At 36.8% G+C, this 17,376-nt stretch overlaps 1 protein-coding gene across 2 annotated transcripts in view; it reads left to right on the forward strand.

Annotated features, from left to right (window-relative positions):
- Positions 1 to 4,634: 4,634 nt before the first annotated feature.
- SERPINB12 (serpin family B member 12) overlaps positions 4,635 to 17,376 on the forward strand; it is a 25,314-nt gene continuing 12,572 nt past the window's right edge. The window contains exon 1 of one of the 2 annotated variants that reach the window (XM_037738640.1): positions 4,635 to 4,694. The gene's annotated coding sequence lies outside the window, so the exon portion shown is untranslated. Of the gene's footprint in view, positions 4,695 to 9,089; positions 9,118 to 17,376 lie in introns of those variants that run through there. The other variant, XM_017528773.2, reaches the window with a different exon arrangement.

Here is a 17,376-nt window from a genome sequence, read left to right on the forward strand (position 1 = left end):
TGACTATCCAGTTTTCCCAGCACCATTTGTTGAAAAGACAGTCTTTTCTCTATTGAGTGGTCTGACACCCTTGCTGAATCTAATTTGAGCATATAAGGTGCTGGCATCAAGCTAGACGTATAGATCAATGTAATAGATTTGAGAATCTAGAAATAAACCCCTAACATTTATAGTCAATTGATTTTTGATAATGGTGCTAACACAATTTAATGGGGGAAAGAATAGTTTTTCAAGAAATAGTGCTGGGGGCAACTGACATTTTTTATTGGGTTTGAGGATAAAGTAGTAATCTGTTAGATGGATAAATTCTTTAAGGGGTAAATGTGAACATCATCACTGGGCACAGCAATGACAATAATAATGTAATGAACAAATGAATAAAAGGAGAATCAATATTCTGGATTTAATTTTGATCAATCAGAAAAGATCTAATTGGCATGAGGGAAGCCCTAGGAATGTGACAATAAAGGTTAGAGACTAAAGATGAGAAATATAAGCACTATTAAAACATGTGCCACACACTTTTACGTTTTTAAGAACTCAAAAAAATTGATCACCCTTTGTTTTAAGACATTAAAAGGGATTATGGCTCAAGAGGTGTAGAAATAAAGTTCTGACTCCACAATAACCAAGAATAACCAGGAAATCTAATGAAAAAATAAAAAAACAGCACATTTAAAGAAACATATGCAGCCACAAAAGGGCTTGGTGGTCAGCTAAGATTTTAAGGCATCCTGTACAACAGACAAAGGAAGCTTATATAACTGATAGTGAATGTTGCCCAAATTTATAAGAAAAATCCCAGAAAGTCTGAAGTCAGAGTGAAATACAGCTGGAAGAGACCACGGAAGAATGAGGCTGCTGTGCATTCCCAGAAACAGTGTAGAGAGATAACGAGGTCATTTGTTTGCCTTTAGGAGGGAAAGTTGTGGATCACTGAGTCACCAAGTGTTTATCAAGAGCAAGTCAGGCCAAACAAATCTAAATTCCTTTTTGTGATCAGATTTATTGAATTACTGAGCGGAGCACAAAGTGCATCTGGGCTGTGGCAAAGCAACTGGTCAAGGGTCTCACTATATCATGAAGGACAAATGGAGAAATTTAGACTTTCCTGAGCCCTTTGCCACCAGTTTGATTTGTGGTCTTCTTCTTTGTCACCCTAAATTCCACTGTTAGTTTCCTTTTATTGTCAGAGCCAAAATGTGAAGTTGGCGTATTTTGAGTGCCTACTTTTTAGATTTCCTTTTTCCTCTGGTTTAAGAACCAGTAGTTTCTGTAAGTTTTGATGAATGAACTGAGGGTCAATAGATTTTTCTGATTAGGTCAATGTGACACAGTAAGTCTGTTGGAATTTTTACTGCAAATATCTTGATGCTAATCTGAAGTTTGAGCACAATTGTTAGATTTACTAGATATTGGCTGTGGGCCTCACACTATCTGAAATGGGGAAGGTAATTGGACTTTTGAGGAAAGAGTACACATTTAAATTTAAAATTTAAAAGAGTACACATTTAAATTTGAATATAAATTCATGGAAATGAATTCTCCCTGAAAATTTCCCCCTTTGTTTCTGGCCAATATTTAAACTATGAGCATCCCCCTGGGATGGATGAAATCACCAACTTTTCTCTCTATGAGGTGAGAACGAAGGTTGCTCCCTGACCAGGGTTATTTCCTGTCTCCTAGCACTGTTTTCTCTTTATGACCATGACTCTTCTTGAGGTCTCTGGTATCTATCATCGGCAACCATAGCCAAGCCCTTTCCAAAGGCTCAGTCAGAGTGGATAGGGGGTGTGAAGAAAGAAAGCATGGTCTCTATATTCCTGTGCAACTTTTCAGTAATTCTAAAAGTGCTCTAAAGAAAATAAAGTCTATTCCCCCTCTCCATGTCCCCTGAAAAAATAGGAAAAAAAAAGTACAACATTTCCATACTTTTTCAGCAAAGCTGAATGAGCACCAGGAGGAGCTGCATGTCCCAATGGTTTTATCCCCATTTCTCCCAAAGTAGGAAGAGAAGGGTTCTAGATACACTAGATGAGGGCAGCAGAAGGGATGTGGGAGGATTTTTTCCTGGACCTGGGTCAAGGAACTAAGGTCTATTCTCTTAATCTGTCAATCTATTTTCTCTACTCATCAGGTGCGCCCCCCACCACCACCACCCACTCATAAAAAAACCACGAGCAACATTTTGTCATTCTATGTGGGTGTGCACACCAATGTCTGGTGTGGCAGGGTTTGTCTAAAATGAGTTATAATCTCCAAGCACACTGGGAGGTATGGTATGGGGTCATCGGTCTCCCAAAAAACCTCCTGGTAGAAGGGAGAACCAGCTGGGCATAATTTCCATGTATCTGTTTCTTTTAGCTTCCATTCTGTGCATGACTTTTACCCTATTTATTTAAAAAAAAAATAAATTAAGTTTTTGAGGGTAGTTTTCTTTCTAGGTTTTTCAATGGTGTGTCCTATAGAAGTCTTTGCTGGGTGCCACTGGAGACAGTATATGGACATAGAGAATTGCAACTGGGTGATAGAATCACAGGGAAAATAACACAAGGTAGTTAAGAAGGGTAGGCTTCAACTTGTCTTTGGTGTTCCCCTAAGAATACCCAGAAAATTAGGCGGTTACACCTGTCTCCACTCCCTGGTGAGACACTAGCTTGAAAGATGCTTAAAACCTGGCTCAAAAGAATTGTAGAATGTCTAAATAGTCACTTGTCTGATTGTGCAAAAGAGTGACTTATGTTAGAGAAGTTGTACAAAATGCTGACCTTTTTCTTTGCTCTCTCAGTGACCTTCTTGAAGAGAATGGAGGTTGGGTAATAGGTTTTAGGAGACAAAAATGGGCTGAAAAACCGAATAGTGCAAAGGCAGTACATTCCATACATTGCTGATGAGATCTCCCTGAAGTACAATTCAATGTGACACACTCCAGCTTAAAAATGTTCATGCATTTTCTCCAGTAATTCAAGTAATGTAGGAATAATTATATTACTTACATATTCTATGCTAAGGAAATCATCTGAGATTCAGATAAACTGTTAAAATCCCACTGCTGGTGGATGTCCCTGGAGTACAATTTGACATGATGCATTCCAGCTTAAAAATGCTCATACATTTTCTCCAGTAATTCAGCACCTAGATATTCTATGCTAAGGAAATAATCTGAGATTCAGATAAACTGTTAAAATCCCACTGCTGGTGGGATTTCTCTGGAGTACAATTCAACATGATGCATTCAAACTTAAAATGTCCATGACTTTTTATCAAATAATTTAACACCTCAATATTCTATCTCAGGAAATCATCTGAGATTCAGACAAACAGGTTAAAACCAGATATTTTAAATAAAAATATAAATTAGAAATGTTTAATTAATAGGAGAATGGATGTCATTAACATAGTCACTAAATAATTCTTATGATAGGAATTTTAAAATATGAAGAAATATTTAGGTTTAATTATTAAATGTTAAAAGGACCCAAAATTACAAATTGGTATGAGCTAAACTATGTTTAAAGAGTATATAGAAAAAAGATCCTCACTCAGTCATGGTGCAGGATGGGGTTTTGTAGAACTTGAGTGTACTGTTCTGGAGTTATACTTTGTGACAGGAGCCTCCAGTGGAGGAGACTTTCTGTGGAAATCCAAAAGCAGGGCTTTGCTTTAAGACTGCAAATTGAGCTAAATGACCTCAAAATATCTAAAGAAAAAAATCTCCAAGGATGCGTTATTTTTCTTAACCAAAGATGAATCACGTTTTGAAAAAGGGCTGATGTTGTTCTATGCTGATAGGTAATATCCAGTGAGTTTTGCAGGTAAAGGAATTCTTCTGAGCTATTTGTACTGAAAGAAGGAGAGGAAGAGGGAGAGGGAGAAAAACCGAGAAAGAGACAAGGAAATGGGATGGGGCTGGGGACAGAGGCGAATGGGGATGGAGGAAATGAGGAAGGCAGAGATGAAGGAACAGAGACAGAAGGGAAGAGGAGAGATACACATTTTGTTCACTTGTTAGGTACAGTCTAAGATGCCAGCAGAAAAAATACTAACTGGTGAGGATGCTTAGGGAATTATCCTAGACAGCTGTGGAGTTGCAGTCATGATAGAGTAGCTAATAACAGTTCATAATACCTGAAAAGTCTAGCTTCATACTTGACTGAGAACCTCACAGTTCTGTCACTACTCAGTTCATTTGGTGGTGTGCATTGGGATAGGCTACGAAAAATATTCTGCTTGGATTTTGTGTATTCTGTTACAAATTGTGAACTCATGGTGTTACACAGTGACTGGAGGGTTCTGTAAGTTGTTTAGGGAGAATAAGGGACAGAGATATGATGCTTCCTCTTTATTAAAAGCTCTAACCCCTAACCTGTTCCTTTCCTACCATTCCCCTTGAAAAGAGAGGCCCTTCTGGTGGAATGCTTTGTTCTAAAGGAGTGACAATGTAGAGATGATCACTTTAACTTAAAATTCGTTGAATTGATGGCCATAAATGCATGTCTTGTTTTCCCGCTCACATGTTAATTGTCCTGATTCACAACCAGTATTTAAAGTTACAGAATTGCTTGCTCAATGCCTCTGCTTTTGAGTTTTCACAGGCTGTAGGACTTGCCTGGTTCCTCCTCTGCTTAAATTCTTTTGAATTGACTTCATTAGAGCACAGACCTTAGCTGGGGACGCTCCTCACTGGCTTCCAGGTATGTGCTGGGAGGTGGACAAGCTATTGTTGGTAGAGATGCCTCTTGGGGCTAGTTGTCCTGGTAGTAAAGCTATATGTGTTGCAAGTCTTCATTCTCGGTATCAGAGAGTCAGAGAGGCGCTAGTTTTTTGGCTACTTTCTTTTTTTTTTTTTTCTTTTTAAACTTTGACTTTAGGTTTGGGAGTACATGTGCAGGTTTGTTATATAGGTAAATTGCATGCCAATGGGTGTACAGATTATTTTGTCACCCAGTAATAAGCACAGTACCCAGTAGGTAGTTTTTGATTCTCATGCTTCTCCCATTCTTCACTCTCAAGTAGGCCCAGTGTCTGTTGTTCCTTCTTTGTGTCCATACGAACTCAATGTTTGGCTCCCACTTATAAGTGAAAACTTGTGGCATTTGTTTTTCTGTTCCTGTGTGAGTTCCCTTAAAATAATGGCCTCCAGCTCCATCCGTGTTGCTGCAAAGGACATTATCTTGTTCTTTTTAATGGCTGCATAGTATTCCATGCTGTGCATGTACCACATTTTCTTTATTTATATCATTCTGCTACTTTCTAGCATTATAATTATGAACAACTAAAGGCCTTCTCTGAGTCCTTGTTTTCTTATTCATCATATTGAGGTAATAATGTCTCTCTGACTTATCAGGACTGTTACATATTAGGTCCTCAAAAAATGTTTATTGTATCCAAATGCAGGTCATATAGTTGGACTGTAAGCTCCTACTGCATGAGGCATCATGAGTGTGGGGACAATGACAGTCCCCTTAACTAAAGGCTCTAACCCTAACCTGTACCTTTCCCACTGATCCCCTCGAAAGAAGAGATCCTCATGGTGGAATGCTTTGTTCTAAAGGAATGATAATGCAGAGATAGTCACTTTAATTTAAAATTCATTGAGTTGATGTATACTCAATAGCGGACACTTGATAAATATAGTAGGTACTTTATAAATAATTGTTCAACAAACGAATGTCTGGACTGTTATTTTAGTATAATACTGAAGGGTGTTAGAGTTTTGCTTAAGATCTAATCAAAACATACATTTTATTTATTTATTTATTTATTTATTTAATTGAGCAGAGTCTTGCTCTGTTGCCCAGCCTGGAGTGCAGTGACATGATCTCGGCTCACTGCACCCTCTGACTCCTGGGTTCAAGTGATTCTCCTGCCTCAGCCTCCCGAGGCAGGGATTACAGCCTCCTGTAATTTACAACACCTGGCTAATTTTTGTATTTTTAGTAGGGGCCAGGTTTTGCCATGTTGGCCAGACTGGTCTGAAACTCCTGACCTCAAGTGATCTGCTAGTCTTGGCCTCCCAATGTACTGGGATTACAGGTGAGAGCCACTGCACCTGGTCAAAATGTACATTTTAGATTTAAGCAACTATGTTTCTTGTTAGCATATTATAATATTTATTCTATGTAAATAGAGATTATATATCTAAGGATATAAAAACTTCATAGGTTTTGAAAACCATTGTATTTCATCATTTAAAGCAGGGATCAGCAAACTTTTCAGTAAAGGGACAGATAGTAAATATTTGCAGCTTTGCAAGCCATGCAATTTATTTTCTACTAGCACTATTCAATGCTGTCATTGTAAAGCAAAAGCAGCCATAGTCAGTAATAAATGAATGGATATGCTTTGTTCCAATAAAACTTTATTTACAAAAGCAGGCAGAAGGCTGAATTTGGCCTGTAGGCTGCAGTTTCTAAGCCATCAGTTGAAGGATGAAGCCCTGATTTACAATTTTGGAAGAAATAGATATGTTATAAAGATTTGGCTAGGAAATTTAAAAAAGTTTTGTGCAGTACTAATTCTATGTAATTATATTAACAACATAAATAGTTGTAAACACATAAGAGCTTGGAAAACCATATTATTATTTTTATTTTTTTATGGGTGAGAAATTTGAAGTTTTCATGACGTAGTTGCCTGAGGTCTCAGGCTAGTAAGATTTAGCCCAGGGTCTGGTTCTTCTGATTGTAAGTTTACTGCTTTCTCTGTGTGTTCTTTGCTGTATCATAGCTTTGCCTGTCTTTGATCTCTGTGTTGCTGTCATATTGGGGTGAACAGATAGCATATTTTCAATCCTAAACACTTCAGTTTTGAAGCTGAAAGAACTAAGGGCTTTTATGAAAGGGGTAATTGATATATTAAGGGTGATTACAAGTTATGAAACGAGTTTGTTGTGTTTTAGTCTTTATTATTGTTGCTATTTGTTGTTTTAGTAGATTTTTTTTTCCTCTTCTTATATAAGACTTAAATTTGGAGGATAAAAGGTGAACATCAGGAAAACTGTCTGCTTTAGATAAATGATGCATTTTTCATTAGGTTGAAAGTGTCTATGCTGATATTTTTCCTACAAACGTGTTTTGTTTTTTCAATATTGTGTTGTAAAATGTCAAAGATCTTCTTTATAATATTTCAAAAATACTGCCTTTATCAAAAGGGAATATTAATCATATTATTTTGCATCATAAGCTGGCAAAGACTCTGATTGTTGAATCATTCTGGCATCCTTCCATTTTTAATTCCAGGCAGAAAAAGCCTAATCGCTGAAAGGGTTATTGATTGGCTCATAACTCATACCGAGTTGTAACATACCTGGGAGGAATCATCTAATTCTATGCTTGATGAAGTAAGCATTACTTTTACAGCCTGTTGACACAGAACTTTTTTTTTTTAATGGCTTGCCTTGAATAGCACTGTCAGGCTAGCTGACCTCCAAAATTCTTTCAAACCCTAGTGTAATTCCCTGGCACTTGAAGTCATTACTAATAGAGAAGCTCACTTTCTTCAGTCATTCAATGATATATTATGTGTGTGAAGTACCAAATGCAGCTTGGCATTTAGTAAGTGCTCAAGAAATTCTCATCCCCTTGTTAGTGATTTATCAAGCCACCTTCATGCTTAGCTACATTTAGTGTCAGGTTTCATTGTCACTTATTGAGCAATCGTACCACACCGATTTTTTAGGCTTGTAGGGCACAGTCATCTGTGGTTAGATGTTTGTTGAATTATTTGAAAGGATAAACAGATGCAACCCTAGATTAAAGATATTCAAACAAGTTTATAATCTTCTCAGCTCCCCAGAAGCCCAGTGAAATTTGAATAGTAGCCCCAATAGTAACAGAGGTGACCCCTACATCCAGGGAGCCAGGCAAGAACCCATCCTGTTCTGAAAGTGAATGGATATCCTTTTGGAAAGGTTGTGATGGGCAACGTGAAGTAGTGATCAATGACATAAGATATTAAATAATTCACATGTTAAAATTTTCCAACCTCTTGCAAAGCATAACTAATGACTAGACTGGTTTTTAGAATTTTGTGGAAGAATTTAGGAAAAAAAATAATTATTTTCAAATGATCATGGAGTAAAGAAAACTAACAGCGCATTTCTTTTCTATGCTTACTATTGAGGATTGAGAAAAACTCTGGATGCTCAGTCACTAATTTCCACTGGTCAATATCTTATAAAATGTTTTTTTACTTGTTTTATTTATACCCTAGCTACATAAGTAGCTTATATTTTCCATAAAGGCAATCTCTCTATTTTAAAAAGTTTTCTTCTGAATTTCTCTGTGCCTAATATATTTGTAGGGTCATGATTCAGATAATATTGTCTGATAACAAGTTAGAAAAGGAAGACAAAGGGCTCAATAGGAGAACCAGGTCAGGGAGGAGTCTTCATTTTGTCCTTAAGTCATGTTAGCTTCTGGAGTTTGACTCTTCCTAGCTCTCTCTTAGTTGTTCCAAACTTTTTGCCCTGTCCACTGACCCTCATGTTTATGGTCAGTAACATAACAGGATTGCAGAGTGCTAGAACCAAAAGTAACATCAGAACATGCTTTGGCTAAATTTAAAATGTTTTGTGTTTTCAGTTGTAAAATATGTTTGTCAATAATCAGATAATAATTCTTATCCCTACGACACACCTGCTGCGGGAAAACAAAGGCTTTGAAATAGCTTAAAACACATTCTGCAAATCCTGTGTAATATCTTAGAAGAATTTTAGAATAATATGAAAATTGAAATGTAAGAGATCATCCAAGACAATGTGTATATGAAGTAAAATACAATTCCGCTTCACCTTCTTCTAGTATAGAAATTTGAATTGAAACATGTGAGCCAAGCATTGTTTTGAGGGCTCTATAAATTGGAAAGAGCAAAGAAAATATAAGCATATTAAGATAAATATTCAATTTAGCTGAAAGCATAGCATTTGTTTTAAAAAGTATATGCCACTTTTTAAATTTTCCCTTTAATCTGTCAATGATGCTTTTACTCTTGATTGCAAAACGGCACTGGAAAAGTGCCATGGGGGAGGGGCAAAGTCGATACATCTCCGTTCCCGTCAGGGTGTGGATGGAACTTACCTGACCAGCCGTTAGCAGCAACTCCGAAGGAGAGAAGGTAAATGCTCGAATTGCCTAACAATAATTTTTAACAATGAACACTGCATTGGAAAACCATTTTAAAGAATAGAAACCCAAAAAAGATGTGATTAAAATGGAAGGATATACTTTAAAAAAAATTAAGTCAAATACTTAAAAAAAGAGAGTCAGTTTTATGATATTTTGGAATTTCTGCAGATGTGGCAGTCCTCACTGCCACATCCGTCGCCTCTCTCAGCCCCAACCACCTGGTCAGATGCCTGATGTGTATGATTGATTTTTAAAAAATGTAGATGTTTGAATAATTTTAAATTTTTACATACTTGACAGATTTATTTTATATTTTTTGATGAATTGTTTCTGGAAATATAAAATGGTATAATATTTAGAATATCTATATTTTAAACAAAGTGAATTTAGATTTCTTTTTTTGCACCGTAAGTTGGAAAACACTTTTGATGGTATCTTTCACAAATATTTCTTTGTTTTGAGATATTGGTTATTATTTAGTTTTCCATAACCTGGTTTGAATATGTATTTCAGCAGAATAGCATCTATTTGTGTAAAGTTGGAATTTCATTCTTGAGGTGTTAGTAGCTTTGTGGGAATTATAGAAATTATAAAACATGAAATATTTTGGAGTATAAATATTTTTCTCCTTACTATATATAGGAAAAACAGTTTTATTCAGAATATTTTGGGTTGTTAGAACATCTATCTTGTCTAAATCTTTACATTTTTACTATAACGGAAAATTGTAATAAATGAACTTTTTCTTATATAGTAAATGAACTTTTTCTTATATGGTAATAAATGAACTTTTTCTTATATAGTAAAACATTAACAAAAAGCTGATTCTCTTATGCAGAACCTCTTTTAATTACAGCTGCCTGCAGAATATACAAAGTTAACATGAAATACTAAATAATTTTCTAACATTTCAAATATTAGGATTATCCACAATGAAAAATGGGTAGATGATAGCAAATCAATGCATAAATATTATGAAGTGTTCTCATGTGCTGCCATTGTGTTCTCTACTGATGGAATACAAATATGAATTAAAAACATTGAACCTATCTTCAAGACAATTATGCTTTGGAAGTAAAGACAGCAGTATAAAAAAATAATTACCTTACAATGTGACAGAGGAGGTAAGGGAAACAAATGCTGTGTGGGTATTGTATGCAGTGGTGACTAATTAACTCTTTGGAGGGAGAGTTTGGAGGAAAGTGGAAGAAAGTTTTACGTGAGTAATAAAGCCAGAAAGAAAACAAACAAAACAGATCATGTGTTGATGCCTCAAAAGCCATAAAAAAGGGAAAAAAATCTTTAAAAAATTAAAAATATTACACATTTCAGATAATTAATATTTAAAATTATCTTCAAAGCTAACAATGTAAGTTAAAATCTTAGAGGAAAGATTTTCTTTCTTGTAAAAAATTTAAAGTAGATGAAGTTTTAAAATTAAGTTGAAAATACATTACTTTCAAGGTTTTGAAGTGATAAAAGAGAGCACCAGAAAATATTGACAATTTTAAATAAATAAAAGTAAAAACAATTCTATAATAATAATAATAGAAAATAAATACTTGGAAAATGTTATAGGCAAAAATATGATAGTGTCTGTATTGATATAAAAGTGATTTTTTTTCTTTTTCTTCTAAGAACTGCTTATCATCTTTCTTATATAGCTATGTTCAGTAGGAGGTGACACTGGGGACAGTAAATGGGAGATACTGTAAGTCACTCCCAATTAGGCTAACGTTGTTTGCAATCTTGAAATCTCAATCTATATTTATCATACATTTGCACAGATTTCAATGCAATTTGAGAAGAATTTTTTGACTAAATTTTCAGTCTAGAGAAGCAACCTCCATAGAGATTGTAGGAATCTTTGGAGAGCAAACTGGAGCTTGAGATGCACCTTCCAGAGAGGGAGTTCAGGGCCATCCTGAGATAGATTCTCAGTGCTAGGAGGTCCTTTCTACAACCTTTGGTCTTGGTAAGAGGCTCAGTCAAGACATGGATCTTCTGGTGGCATCTGCATCCCAAAGAGCCACATGGTGCTCACTCAGGGCGTGGCCTTTGTGAGCCCTAGTGTTATCTTCTCCAGAGGGTGACCTGCTATAGGAGGAAAGAGGGTGGCTTTGAAATCTGACCGAATGAACTGATTTGCATAACACCTGTGTCACATAGTAGTTGGTTGTACAATGAAGCTTATTTCTAACTTACAGGATTTTTTAAAAAATAGAGACAATATTTGTGAAATGCCAGGCATATGACAAGCTCAAATTAAACAGTAGCTCTTTGTGCTATAATGTCATTGTGGGTAGAGTTAGCACTAATTACTTAAGCTGAATGAATTTTTGGGTGACCTTACTATTTTAAGAGGTTATTTCAAGTCTGTTGGAAAATAATGATGACTGAAGCAAATTGCATACAAGTTTTCCAAGTTGTAGCTTACTAAGGGGCAGCCTGTGTCAGCATTTGCCTTTAGACTCAATCAAACAGTCACTTGTTTGTATGGTGGATACTTTCCAGAGTAAACACCAAGTATGGCCTGTGACTGCTTGGGGAGCATTCCCTAAATGCATCTGGAGCCAAAATTTTACTGTGAAAAATTTCTCTTCAATTTTTCCATATACAGTACTCTTAGCTGCTGTGTTAAACACAAAGTTGCAATGACTTAAAATTAACTGCCATGTTTAGTAATATACCTAGGATACATTTTAAAATTAAACCTTATACATATATACCTCCACACACATATTAATACATAAGTGAGTAAGAAATAAATGTAAGTTTAATGTGTAAACAATACTCCAATCAAGAAAGGAACCAGTACCAGCTTCCTCGAAGTCTCCTTCATGCCTAGTTTACGTGGTGTCCTGGAGCCAGCTCATACCAGCTCATAAGAGCTAATTATGGGTAATTCTGTGCATCTTTTTCTATCTCTGGGTACAAAGGTATTTTGTTGGCAGTTTGATCAGGTATTTTGTTGGCAGTGGGTTATTTACACCATAGAAATCAGCAAACTTGTGAATCATGGATTTTTGTTGATTTTTGCATTTTGGGAGTCAGTTCACTAGTCTGCTGCTGTTTCTACCTGTGGCTAACCACAGTTCTCCTCACCCATTCTTAAGGGTAGCCACTCTCTTGACTTCTAAAACCACAGATTAGTTTCGTCAGTTTTGGAACTTTATGTAAATGGAATTATAGAGCATGAAAGTTTTCATGTATGATTTCTTTTTCTTTCTTTCTTATTTTTGGATGGAATTTCACTCTCCTTGCCCAGGCTGGAGTGCAATGGTGTGATTTTGGCTCATTGCAACCTCTACCTCTCAGAGTCAAGTGATTCTCCTGCCTCAGCCTCCCAAGTCACTGGGATTACAGGCATGCACCATCATGCCCAGATAATTTTTATTTTTAGCAGAAACAGGGTTTCACCCTGTTGGTCAGGCTGCATGCATGATTTCTTTTAGTCAACATTATGTTATGATGTGATGTGAGATCCATGCTATTTGTTTATTCTGCTAATGATGAACATTTGCATTGTTCCTGAGTTTTGGCTATTATGAAAGTGTTGCTATGAAAATATTTGTAAATATTAAAAAAAATTTCTCAAGGTGATTTTGCTACATACCTTTGAGAAATCTCTCTTACAATTACATTTTAGTATTACAATGTTTAGATCTCCACCTTTTCTATTTCTTGCTAAGTCGATCCTGTTTTGAATACAATGGATTTGGAATTTGTGGTTTAGTCATTACTGTTTTCAAATTAGTATCCATGTAAAAGGTGTTACTAAAATGCCAGGGGTTTGGTCTGTGTCCTGTTGCTCACTGCACGGAGAGGCAATCACTAAGACAACAAGTGTTGCCAGGGAAGAAGGCTTTAATCAGATGATGTCAGCTAAGGAGATGGGAGATAAATCTCAGATCAGTCTCCCTCAACTTACTAAGATTGGTGGTTTATGTAGTGGGGAAGGAATGTAGCTGCATATGGGAAAAAAAGAATTAGGGAAGTGAAAGAAAGCAATCAAGATGAGTGAGGGTTCTGCCATCTCTTTGCATGCTATAATGTGAATTTCAGTTGCTTGATACTCTCTGAGAGGCCTTCAGACGGGTTTCCTGAGGAAGGAATTGAGATAAGACAAATGTAAGTTTCAAGTTTTAAGACCAAGAGGATCAATTTCTTTTTCTTTTTCTTTTTTTTCTTGAGATGGAGTCTTGCTCTGTCACAAGGCTGGAGTGCAGTGGCATGATCTTAGCTCACTGCAACCTTTGCCTCTTGGGTTCAAGCAGTTCTCCTGCATCAGCCTCCCAAATAGCTGGGACTACAGGTGCGCACCACCACACCCAGCTAATTTTTATATTTTTAGCACAGACAGGGTTTCACCATGTTGGCCATGATGGTCTTGGTCTCTTGACCTTGTGACCTCATGATCTGCCCTCCTTGGCCTACCAAAGTGCTGGGATTACAGGAGTGAGCCATGGCGCCCAGCCAGGAGATTAATTTCTATGTTTATTCGTAAAGGCCATAAACTCACTTCTATGGAACAATTAGTCTGGTTTCAAAGGGATTTTTGATAAGGACAAGACAACTAACCTTAAATTTCTTTTTCTTTTTAATTGCAACAACATAACATAACATAACAACATAACATAACATAACATAACATAACATAACATAACAACATAACATAACATAACATAACATAACATAACATAACATAACATAACAACATAACATAACATAACAACATGACTTTTACTAGTAGTCTAAGCATATTTTTAGTAAATAAAAACAATGTTAAAAAGTTTAACAGTATTTTTAAAGTGCTATATTTTTAAGTTGCCTATTTGAATCTGCATTATTAGAATAACTACATCTTAATGAGTGCTTCCTACAAAATACCTTTCCCTTTCCTATTTCATTTTTGTAAATTAATATCTTACTCTTCTATGCTTCTTAAACTCTACTCCTGAAGCTGTGAATCCACTATCTGCTCTGTTAGGTCATAGATTCTCAAAGGCAGAGACTGTGTCTTGTTCAGCCCATCCTTTTATATATAGTGACTAACCCAGTGGGAGAACTTCATAATTAGGTTGGGGTCAGATTTAGGCAGTTTCTGATTAAAAAACGGATTCCCACCCTGAAAAAACAAACAAACAAACAAACAAACAAAAAAACAGACAACCCCTCAGAAGGTGATTAGCAGGTAACATTTTAATCAAGTCATTAAATGTTCGTTATTTGCTATGTTTCAGACTTGTGTGTAAAGCCAGGAAAGATCTTCCTATTAAAAGTGCTTACATGTAGTCATACAACTTTAACAGCAACTGTCCGGCTGTTTGTTTGTTTGTTTTCTGTTACTGTCGTTCCTTCAACTCCGTTGGAAGATGAGGCAACATTAAAGCTGCACACAATTGTAATGAAAGCTTAGAACCAGGTAACACTCAGAAAAGGGAATTGTTGCTGGGGGGAAGAGTATCACAGCACTCCTGGAAAGTAGTTCACAAAGCTTATAGAAGCTTGATGAAGAAATGGGCAGAGAGAGTGTTGGAGTGTTCTGCAGCCCACAGAGTAAGTGTAGTGCCAGAATTAGAATGGAATATGAAAAGCTGTGTGATCTAGGAGGAAGCAGCCCTGGGCATGAAATCTTAGCCCTGCTTTGCTTCTGGCCAGCTGCATGAGCTGCATGATTGTTGCAAGTCACTTCATCTCATCCGACCTCAGTTTTTTTATCTTGAGAAGTAGGGAGTTGGCCTGCATGAGTAGTCATGTCCTTTCTAAAGCAGGCAAGACTCTGATCATTTAGTTCTAGGAGTGCTCATGCCAGAAAAAAACACCTTCTACTCTGATGCCAGAAGGCAGCAGGGGTGAAGCCAAGGGGTTAGCTGGAACATTTGAAGAGCCAGGCAGGTTGGGATCATTCAGTCTTTCTATCCAACCCCTTCTTTTTCTTCACTATAGTCAGGCTCTAGTCTTCTTTTAATAGTGATAACCAAATGGCCAGAATGCCCTTTACCTTCTCTTCCTTTGATGCTAAAGATTTTGATCAAACATCAACCTAAGTTGTACAACCAAGATTTAAAAAAATACTAGACTACATTTCATACAAAAGTTTATCATTAATCAAAAACCTGTGAAATCCCCCCAACTCAGACCATCTTTCATTTATTGTTTTTCTTTTCTTTCTTGGTAGACTTGTTACTAGATGGGTAATGTGAGCCACATGTAGAGAAAATGTATTGGACATGAAGATGTTTACCAACATATCTAAGAGTAGCTTTCTGAGATGTGAGGCATTATTGAATTTCCAGACACATCCGGGACATCCATTACTCAAAAAACACCCACCAATTAGGGCAGAATGCTCCTGAAAAAATTCTGATGTTCTATGATTACCCTCAAATTAGTTTGAAAATACAAAGTATGTCTCAAACCCTGTTCACAGATGCAAGATGAGACCTGTGAGTCAGGTACAAACTTGGCAGAAAGAAAATGTCAGAATAAAATGCACTATAAGCTGAATAAGGAAGAGACGTACCCACATATAGTAGGCATGTATTTGATCACCTATCATCAGTTGAGGGGCAACTTAGAAATAATAGATACAGTAGAAAGAGTACTTAGTTTTGGGCCAAATATATGTGCTATTTGATTCTGCAGTTTTCTTTTCTGAAAAAGAGGGAATGATCATATTTACCTTGCAGAGTTGCAGGATTAAAGGTAACATGGAAGATACTTAGCACACATTAGACACATTTTTTAAAAAGTTACATAATGTTATCTTTTGAATTAGGTTTTGCAAGCTAAAAAAGCCTATATTAACTGGGAAAGTATTAAAACAAAGTACACCATTCCATTCACTGCAGCAATATTTCTTTATGCTTATGGTGTGCCATATCTGATGATAAAAACACAAATAAGAGGGTTTACATTTCTGTCTTGGAAATACACAATATCCATAGGCAAAGAGACAAAAGAAAAGGCATTTACTCTGAGAGGAATAGATCAGTGGTGAGATCTACATATTCTCTTGATACTCTGGAATAGATTGGGTGGGGAAGGCAAGATACCTGTTCTTAGGGAAGTCACCGTCTTACTTGGTTCTGTATTATCTGTGCTTCTATGCTGCCAAAGAGGACACCAAACATGGTGATATGGCTTGGCTCTGTGTCCCCACTCAATTCTCCTCTCATATTGTAATCCCATAATCCCCACATGTCGAGGGAGGGACCTGGTGGGAGGTGATTGGCTCATGGGGCCAGTTTCCCCCATGCTGTTCTCATGATAGTGAGTGAGTTCTCACGAGATCTGGTAGTTTTGTAAGTGTTTGGCAGTTCCTCCTTTTCTTCCTCTCTCTCCTACTGCCTGGTGAAGAAAGTACTTCCTGCTTCATCTCCTTCTGCCACAATTGTAAGCTTCCTGAGATCTCCCTAGCCATGTGGAACTGTGAGTCAATTAAAACTCTTTTCTTTATAAATTGCCCAGTCTCTGGTATTTCCTTATATAGTATGAAAATGGACTAGTACACTTGGTGACATCAAAATCCCTGGCATCATTCAAATTTACTATCTCTTGAATAATATGAATGACTGACCAAAGTGCCTCAAGTTCTGTAGTTTGCATGTGGGATGAGTCAAACGGGGGTGAGAATGTTAACAAGGGCCATGGCCCATGGAATTTGCTGGGCATAACCTCAGTCACAGAGCAACAAAGGGAGAATACAGGTAAAAGATGTAAGCAGAACCAGTCACAATCTGTGGAGAAGAATGAGATGGGGTAATGTTTGCTTGGCTGCTAACTTGAGCATAAAGAGTGTTAGCCTTTGGCTCCATTTTGCCTGAATACAGGCTGTTCCACCACATAGTGGGTAGGATTGTGTCCTCTAAAAACATGGTTTAAGTCCTAATCACTCAACCTGTGAATATGACCTTGTTTGGAAATAGGGTCTTTGGAGATTAATGAAATCAGGAGAGGTTGTACTGGCTTAGGACGGGCCCTAAGTCAACGACTACTGTCTTTAAAAGAAGAGAGAAACTTGGATAACACATTTAAGATAAAGACAAGAATGTGAAGATTGAGGCGGAGACTTGAGTGATTTGTCTGCAAGTCAAGGAACATCAAGGTTTGCTGGCAACCACCAGAAACTGAGAGAGAGGCATGAAACAGATTTTCCCTGAGAGTCTCGAAATGAACCAAATCTGTCAACATCTCGATTTTGGAAGTCTGTCCCCCAGCATTGTGGGAAAATAAACTCCCACTG

Source organism: Cebus imitator, unplaced genomic scaffold (assembly GCF_001604975.1).
Source record: "Cebus imitator isolate Cc_AM_T3 unplaced genomic scaffold, Cebus_imitator-1.0 Scaffold55, whole genome shotgun sequence".
Lineage (NCBI taxonomy): Eukaryota > Metazoa > Chordata > Mammalia > Primates > Cebidae > Cebus > Cebus imitator.